Raw genomic sequence first — 8,732 nt, 5'->3', positions numbered from 1 at the left:
TCATGATTTATCTTACCTTTACTGAGCAGCATCACTGATTTCTTCACACTTTCTGGCAAGCTAGGACCTCTTCCCCAGCCAAACCCAACTCTCACCTCTCCCACCTGGTGTGGGGATGGAGCCACAGTTTCCTTTTCTGCCTGTAAACCTTCTGGGTGTCCTCTCAGCCCACATCCAAGGAGCATGGCAGAATGGGTGTGGTGGAGGCAAGTGTCCCATCCAAGGCATTCATTCTCCACTCAGAGGCACAAGTCAGCTGCTCTGGTGTGGATGCCAGAGCAACTCACTCACCAGGGAGCAGCAGTCTGGCCAACAAAACACTGACCTTTCCCTGTAGCAACTTGTTTGGCCATTTCTGAGAATGCCAAAGAAACAACAGGACATCAGTTACACAACCTTCACCCACCTGCTTGAACAGCCCACATTGTTCAGTGGCAGGGATGGTCTGAAATCACCTGTCCCTTCACTGTTGTCACCAAGTAGCACCGTGTTCAAACCCAAGTGACTCTTTCATCATTTCAGGGTCACTTTGTGCATAGCTGCAGTCAGTGAAGTCACCAGTTTTTTCTCACTTTGCGTATAAATCTCTATTTTTGCCTTTACTTCAAACAGCCGCAGCATAAACATAAAGCAAAGAGAATTAGCCAATAATACTGACAATATTTCAGTCCTCAATGGGAGCCAAAAGTCAACACAAGCATTGCCTGAAAGGAACACAAGACTTCACCCTAAGCAGCACATACTTTATGCTGGGTTTTATTTCTGTAGGTCGTTAATTAAGTGTTCACATCAGTTAGACAAACATCATTTGACTAGTCATTAGCTTCAGACAGAAACACATTTATAACTCTTTGTTGTGCTGTGTGCTCAGTTTGATTAGAAGACATTGTCATGAGATCACTGCACACTGACCAAGCAGAGGTTGCTGAGTTCACCTAAGATGCCACAGCAGATGGACACCTTTTTTAAAAAGCAGACATTAATGGGTAAAAGCAGGAATAAAGGGAGAATTGCCTGCCTTTGCTTAAGTTCATGTTTCCCTGGAATTGCTAAATTTCCACACCAAATTTCATTTATATTCCCACAGTTACCTCAGAGCAGATCTTGCCTTTAGAACTTACCTTTTGATACCAAATCACAGATATGTTGAAACACTTCCCCTGGGGAGGGGCAGCCCACAGAGTGCTCCTGTTCTGCTCTGTAAGATTCTGATTGAAAAATAAAGTTCCACCACAGAGGGTAAGGTGAGAATATATTTATTGGTTATAAAATATACAAGCGAACTCCATCGGTTTGGTACAATCTTGTAAGAACAGCAGGTTTTGGTGCTGCTGGGCTCTGCCTGGCTGGTGCTCCCCAGCAGTGCCCCAGGCAACCCCAGCCTTTGCAGAGATGTGCTCCAAGCAGGTCTGAGAAAAAGCAAATTTTAGTGGCTCAACAGTATTATCAGGACACTGATATTCTTTCAGCTTCAAGGGAACATAATGCTGAAGAGAAGCAGCTTTCTTAGAATGATTAAAGACTAATCCAGGATGGTTTGGCTTGTCCTTTATAGCCAAGCCTGGCAAAACTCCCTGAAAAACAGACACAAGGAGAGAAGTGACCCTCTGGGTGTGGGAGTTCACTTACCAGCAGCACAGCTTGGGATCCCTCCACACACCATGGACACTTCTTAGCCCTTCTTTTATTTCTTGAATTAAAATTACAGAACATACAGGAGAGAGAAGGTGGATGGAAGTGGGAGTGAGCCTCACTGAAACTGTAAACTTGCTGCCTCATGGATCTGCTGGTATTTCAATGAGCTAAGCCAGGTGCCCAGATGTCAGTTAGCAGGAATATTGTTTTACTCTTTGTTTTTAAATAATACTGGTACTTTTTCTTGTTTAACTACCTGAAAATGGTTAGACACTTTGAATCCTTCTTTTATTAGTTTACATCTGTTTCATCCTGTTACGCTTTAACTATCCCTCTTGTCAACTCTGCTCTGGTCCTCTGCTGTCCCAAAGTACAAAGGCATTATGTATTCTTCCATTTTAATAATAATGTCTTGTGTTTATATTATGTTTTTCATTGCAAAGGCTCCCAAGGCTATTTGCAGCTGGCTGGATCGAGACTATTCCTGTAAACACTTCTAATTTAAATAAGGTTTTGCAAAACCAGGAAACAAGACCCTAAGTCCTGATCCCGCTGGAGTCAAGAGGATTGGGGGTTTTTTGCATTATCCTTGGCAGAAGCAGTGTGTGCTAGGGAGAAATGCTCCAGCCTGCCCTGAAATGCAGCCCCCCCAGCACGGAGCAGTCCTGGAGCTGTGGAGTCAAATAGTCCAAATACCTGAACCAGCAGGGGGAAGCTCGTGGAGCAGATCATGATTCCCCAGACTGGAAATCAGGGCAGGCACACGGGTGAGCACCCTTGCCCCTAGGAAAGGCAAAGCAGGGGCAGCTTGTGATCAGCCAGCAGCAGCCCAGTGCCACTGCCAGTCACCAGCATGCCACCAGCTTGGCAGGGACAGGACAAGACCCAGCCTGGGTGTCCCCAGGGTGGTGCTGGCCCTGCCTGCTGCTTTTTGTGCCCCTGGAGGCAGTCAGGGCAGGAAGCTGAACCAAGCTCCCAAAACAGCCAAGAGGATGGCACAGGTGGTCCAGGGAACGAATTTTGGCAAAACAAACAAGAAAAAAAGATTCCTTTTTAATAAAAAAATTCCTTTCAAAAGTATTCAGGGCTTTGATGAAAGAATGAAACAATAAGGTTTCAGGATAAAAACAAAAAAAGAAAACCTCAAATTTTTGCTTTTCAAAGGATGAAAGAAGAAGCAGCTTCTCAGGAATCAAACATGCACCGAAATGAAATCCAAATCCCTGCCTCTGCTGTCCTCCCCTGGCATGGTCATAGCAATGAGCTTTGAAATTTCAACCAGAAATTGATATGAATTTCAGTAAAGCAGTGGGGAAAAGGTCCCCAGCCCCCTGCAACCCACTCTCCCTCCTCCATCCCAAAAAATAACAAGCTGGAAATACATTCAATTTTCCATCTGATCTCCGTGTGAGGGCCTGAAATCTGCATCAAGTTAGGTGGCTTTTTCTTGATTTCCTTATCACTCACATTATTCATCCAAACCTGGACTCAATAGCCTCTAGTTTCCAGCAAAAAACCCAGCATGGATTTTCTGGACCAATGATACCAATGGATTTCTTGCAGCAATACAAGGAAAAATTATAATAAGGACTCTCCCAAACTGCTGATTTCACCATCCTTCTATCCAAAACAATAAATAGCTCTTATTTCACTGCAGACTGTTCTTTTTCATCAGCTTTTCAGGTTATGATTGTTTTTTGTGCAACTTCTCACTGGCAAAGTGGAGTCAAAATCCTGAAATAACTCCCCTCTTTCTCACCATCCATAGGCCAAGAGGTTTGCACTGGGTTTCACTGGCATATTGTGGTGGGAAGTATATTGATAAGCACTGTATATCTGCATGTACATTTTTGGATGGGATACACACCACTAATTCTTCTGTGCTTTCCAACCTAATTAAAAGCTAAAGAAACATGAAAAGCAATGGGAAGCCAAAGAAACATGATCGAATAAATACATTTACCTCCCTTGTGGAAGATAATAGACTTTGCTGAACCTAACCTGACAAAAACTGACATTTCAGACATGCCCAGCATGTCTGTGGTATTTCTAGAACATACAAGGACAAGTGATCTGAAAAGAAGAACAGTAATTACTGCATGATTGCAAAATATTCCTTCATTAAGGATCTTCAAGACCTTTAATCTCCAATACAGAAAAGTATGTATTAGCATGCTTAACTTTAAGAACACCTAAATCCCCTTAATTTCAATCCCGTGTAAACTCTCCCAGATTTAAGCCTCCATTTAAATGGTCCTGGATTAAACCTGTGCTTCACATGGAATCAAAGCAAGCCCAAATGACTGCGGGTGCATTTTTCCCTTATGGGAGTGCTGAGACTCTGAAACCATCTACATCCTGGCCCTGATTCTCAATCAATCTTCAACCTGCCTTTGGTTCTCCTTTCAGCCCCCAGTGAGTTGTGCCTGCAGGGAATTGCAGGCACAAGTGGTCACATTTAGCTGAATGCCTCACTGCAAAATCTCACCAGGAAAACAAACTGAATGTACAGACATTGTGTGGATATGTGTCCCTTCATGCACATCTGATACATGCACACACTCTTGTGCAGAAATGCAGATGTAATAACTCAGGAGCGTTCAAATCTTTGGCCATGAACTGCTCAGAAATGCCTTGGACTGAAAATCTGTTTTCTGGCTACTTGACCTGCTCCTGCCAGCAGCCAAGAATATATCTATCCATCTCTGCTGTTCCACGTTTATGTGGCAACACGTAAAACCACAAGGAATGTGGGACAGACACAAACAGAGATGGTCCAGACCACTGCCAGGACCCACGCAAGGCAGGAGAGCCAGCAGGCAGGCAGGACTAGTCACTGGCTCACCCAAGAAAAGTCCCACTGGAAAATCTGGCACACCTATGGTTTTCATCTGTCACAAGAGGCAAAAACAATCGGTAAGAATAAACAGAAATGGACTTGTTTCCAAAATGGAAAACTGAATCACCAGCTGCCAGGAAGTGGCTGGGCATGGGGATGGTGCATGGGATTGCAAGTGTCACTGCAAGGACCTTATCTCTCCATGCTGGAAAATGGCTGGCTTATTTAGAAGACATTGCCAGTTTTCTAAAAAACCTGTTTCTGTCTGCTCTGATCTGTACAATCCTGGGAGAGAAATGCTGCTCCTCTTGTCTGGCTGATGCTTGGGATTTGTACATTTTAATTTGTGTCAGATTTCTTCAGAGCACAGGTTTGGTTATGAAATAACATCATTTTCCTTTCTTTGTCTGTCAGCCACAGGTTGCTACACGAAGTGGAATCTCAGCAGTTTTCTTACCTCTCTTTTATGGATGTTTGAACATACTCAGTTACTGCAGGAGCAGGGTTTTCACTGGTAACTGTGTCAAAGTGCTGCCTGCCATGAATGCTCCTGAGCATGCATCCAGCACCACGAAGAATATCCCAGAGCTGGTGAACAGGAGCACTGTGCCACTTACCTGCAATGAGAAAAGCAGAGGTAGCTTATATGGGGGCAGGCTGAGGAGCCTTAGACTATGACCCTGCTCCTCCATAAGGGAGTTACAAGCAAGGAAAATATCTACATTTTAAAAATACCTATAATTTTAAATGTATCATTGGTACGGATGAAGTGACATCATTGATTGTTGGTCAGTGGAAGGAGGAAGCAAAACCCCTTCTCAAAGGGATAAAAAACCATGAGCAATGAGGTCATCAGCATCTTCTGTGGATTAGTAAGACACATATAGGAAGCCAAGAATCCTGAGAGTAAAATGCTTAGTTCAGCCTTAATACAGTTTCCTTTCATGTGGGGAAAATTACTGTCACTGGGCAAAGCAGATTTGCCCACGGAGCAAGGGAGAGGTGCTGAGACAGCAGACGGGGGAATAGAAATTACACATGCTTTTTTTTTGTTGTTTTCCCTGAAAATGTAAATATCCAAACCAAACTAATCCTTCTTGGAAGGCCTGTCCCAGTGCCTCGAAGCTGTAGCAGAAATAGCTCTTGCTCTTCTCCTTTCCTACAGCAAGAACTCCTTCCCCAGGTTACACATCTCAAGATCTGCCATGGTTTTTACTTTTAGACAGCCAAAAGCTCTCTGAGCAGCCTGGCAGTGGTGCATCCTCCCAACATCTTGGGGACAGCCCATCCTGAGAGAACAGAACCTCTACCAAGGAGAGCAACAGCATAGCCAGGTCAGGCTGTGAGAGCACTGAACCCAGGATACACAAGACTGCAGTGTACAGTTTTCCAAAGTCTGCAGGCACCAGGAAGTTCACATCCCGTCAATCTGAAACATGCATGTCTGCAGGGAATATAAGGCCAGACTAAATGTGGGAGCCAAGTGTTAAAAAGTGACTTCTGCAAGATGTCAGAGGATGCTGAATGCAATATGGGGTCAAGGGTAAGGGAAACATCAATGTCCAGGCCATGGGTGGGCAAAAGGGAGTGAGAAACAGCAAACACAGACAAAATCTTTTGCCTGTCCTGGCAGTCTGACCATCCTAAGTGTGGGAAGTGTGTGAAAGTCTGGATGCAAGCCCAGCAGAGAGCAACCACCCCAGCAAACAGACCTACAGGTGAGCCACTGCACGGGGCAGCTGTGATGTGTGTCCTGTGCTGTCCTGTCCCATCTGCACACTGCAGACCCCTGGAGGAGCCAGCACACAGCCCCTGGGACCTGGGGCAGGGCACACCACAGCCAGCTCACTCAGCCTTTGGGGAAGCTTGGAGCAGAAATTTAAAACATCTCCGACTTTTGCATTTCATTCAGCAAAACAAGAACAAAACATGTCCTTCTTCATTTTTCAAATGTTCTGTGCCTTTCAAGATTTAGGGTAAGAATCCCTCTTTAGCACTGATCTTTACAATTTGCATATACCAGCCTTTACCTCAGCTAGAACTACATGTGTTGCAATAAAAACTTCCTTAGAAAAACAACACTTTGCATTAAAACCTTAGAAAAGACAAAGAAGCTTTGAGGATTCCACACCTGTCCCACGAGCGCTGCACACACAGGTGTCTGTGCTTCACCACGGAGAGGATGCTGCCTCACTAACACCTGCTTGCTAATGGCTTTGAATAAATTTTTGACTAGCAAGAAACCTTGGCTGCTCATATTCCTTGAGGATGCTGTACCAGCTTTGCTTGGCATTTGTTGGTGTTAATTATAATTCAGTAGCACGCAGGCGTGTAAGCCTTGGCAGTGTCCTTGCAAGAATTATTTCAGCCACCCTTCTCTGTCTAGACAGATATATAAGGCATGTGCAGGGACAATCTGACACTTCCAAACCTCTTTAGTAGTGAAATATAGTTATTTTTATCTTTTAGTGCAATGCCAGCAGAGAAAATCAGAAAAACAAACTTGTTTTTTCCCGCACATCCTTTGTAAACAATGGCTTCCAGTTTGCTTTTCCCTCCCCTTCCTCTACATTAGAGCAGTGGTGTTAATTCTTCTTCTGAGGTGATAAAAGCCTTTTTTTTCCCCCTAAGAGCTCAAATCCTCATCTAAATAGAATACAGCTCCCAGTGACTTTAACTGAGTTAATTGTAAGGGAGAACAATGTACTTGCCCCTTCCAAGGGAACTTCCCATTTCCTTCTGCCAAGGCTCAGCAAGATTCTGCAGTAACTTTCCTTGGAGATAAAGTTTCCCCTATTTAACCACTACTTCAAATGCAGAAAAACACAAAATACCTTAATGAATTCAGATGTAAAGTGGTTTTGTATGCCTGCCCTGCCAAGAGACTGGATCTGGATCCTTATGTACTCAGCTGAGGGTGTGCTGGTGATAGCAGCCTGCAATTACACCAGAGACAACATTAAAAATTGGCTTGCTAACTGGTTTTCATCAGCAAAACCACACTGGGTATCAATGCCCAGATATACATGATCCCAAAAGTAAGAATCCTTTACTCAAATTGTGATCCTGATTCACGTTTAAGTGTCCATTATCAGTATTTATAACAGGGTTCTTCCAGTTTGAGGGATCCTCTGATAAACACCCTGGCTTGAAGTAAGTTGAGCATGGATTCCACACATTTTGCCTGGCTATAAAGTCAAGTGCAGATCTGTACGAGCCTGAGACAGTTCTGCAGGATTTAGAGTGGGGTGAATTTACAGCAAACAAGCAGAAAAGCTGCCTTCTAATTTTTCAGTTATTCCTGTTAACCGGAATTACTTCCTGGTTTGAAACACAGCAGCAATGTCTTTGGAAATCAAAGCTCATCGAAAACAAGCCCTCCCAAGAGTCCTTTGGTTCTGGTTTAAAGAAATGAGGGGGAGAGGTGCCATGAATGTGCACCCACATGCCTGCCCCCGGGCATGGTGACATCCCACCAGAGAAGGAGCAGAGCTGTGCTCTGCTGCTGTGCAGAGGGACACAGGTCTGCTTGGAGCTACCAGCAGCAGCTCAGCCCAAAGCATGCATGACAGAAGCTCCAAGGCAGCCAGGGCTTCTGGCCTTTGGAGTTCATTTTTATTTCTAGCCGTTCCAAGTACGCGTTCAATCCTGTCCATTCTGCAATTCAGGCTGAGGAAATTATATAAACAGCTCAGTTCAGCTCCAGGATCAAAAAGATACATGAGCTTTACAGGGATTCTTCCTTCTATCTCTTTTAAAACTAAATATTTGTTTCTATTTGTCTGGAAGAGAGAGAATGAGTAAGCTTGGTTCCTTTCCAAGGATCCAGCATGTGGGGTTAAAAAAAGAAGGGGAAACATCCCACTCATTATGAAATAGTCTAAAAAACAACAACAGGAAAAGAAAAAAGCCAATCCCATAACTTCTGGACTCTGAAAGGCTAAAAAAAATAACTGCTGAACTACAGAGAGAACCAAAGTGCTGATACTGCCAGAATTCAGTCAGGTTAGACCCATCAGTCTGCATGTGCCAGCTCCAGATGGCTGCTGGCAGCTCACGGCTCTTCCCCCACAGACCCACACGTGTCACCATTTTTCCTGCTATTTAGTAGCAAACAACATGTTTACAGAATTTGGGCAACCTTTTTTTTTTTTTTCTTTAAAAAAAAAAAAAAGGAGGATTAATTACCAATTTGTGTTTCACAATTCCTGTGATGAGAGAGACCTGGCCATCATCAAGGAGCCTGGTTAGCAGGGAA

At 44.0% G+C, this 8,732-nt stretch overlaps 1 pseudogene; it reads right to left on the bottom strand.

The window, feature by feature from the left end:
* Window positions 1-287: 287 nt before the first annotated feature.
* Window positions 288-8,732, bottom strand: part of LOC121354363 — a 44,319-nt pseudogene continuing 35,874 nt past the window's right edge.

This window comes from Pyrgilauda ruficollis, unplaced genomic scaffold, assembly GCF_017590135.1.
Source record: "Pyrgilauda ruficollis isolate IOZ18807 unplaced genomic scaffold, ASM1759013v1 scaffold23, whole genome shotgun sequence".
Lineage (NCBI taxonomy): Eukaryota > Metazoa > Chordata > Aves > Passeriformes > Passeridae > Pyrgilauda > Pyrgilauda ruficollis.
The sequence above is the reverse complement of the archived record's forward strand: the minus strand, read 5'-3'. Positions and strand labels throughout refer to the sequence as shown.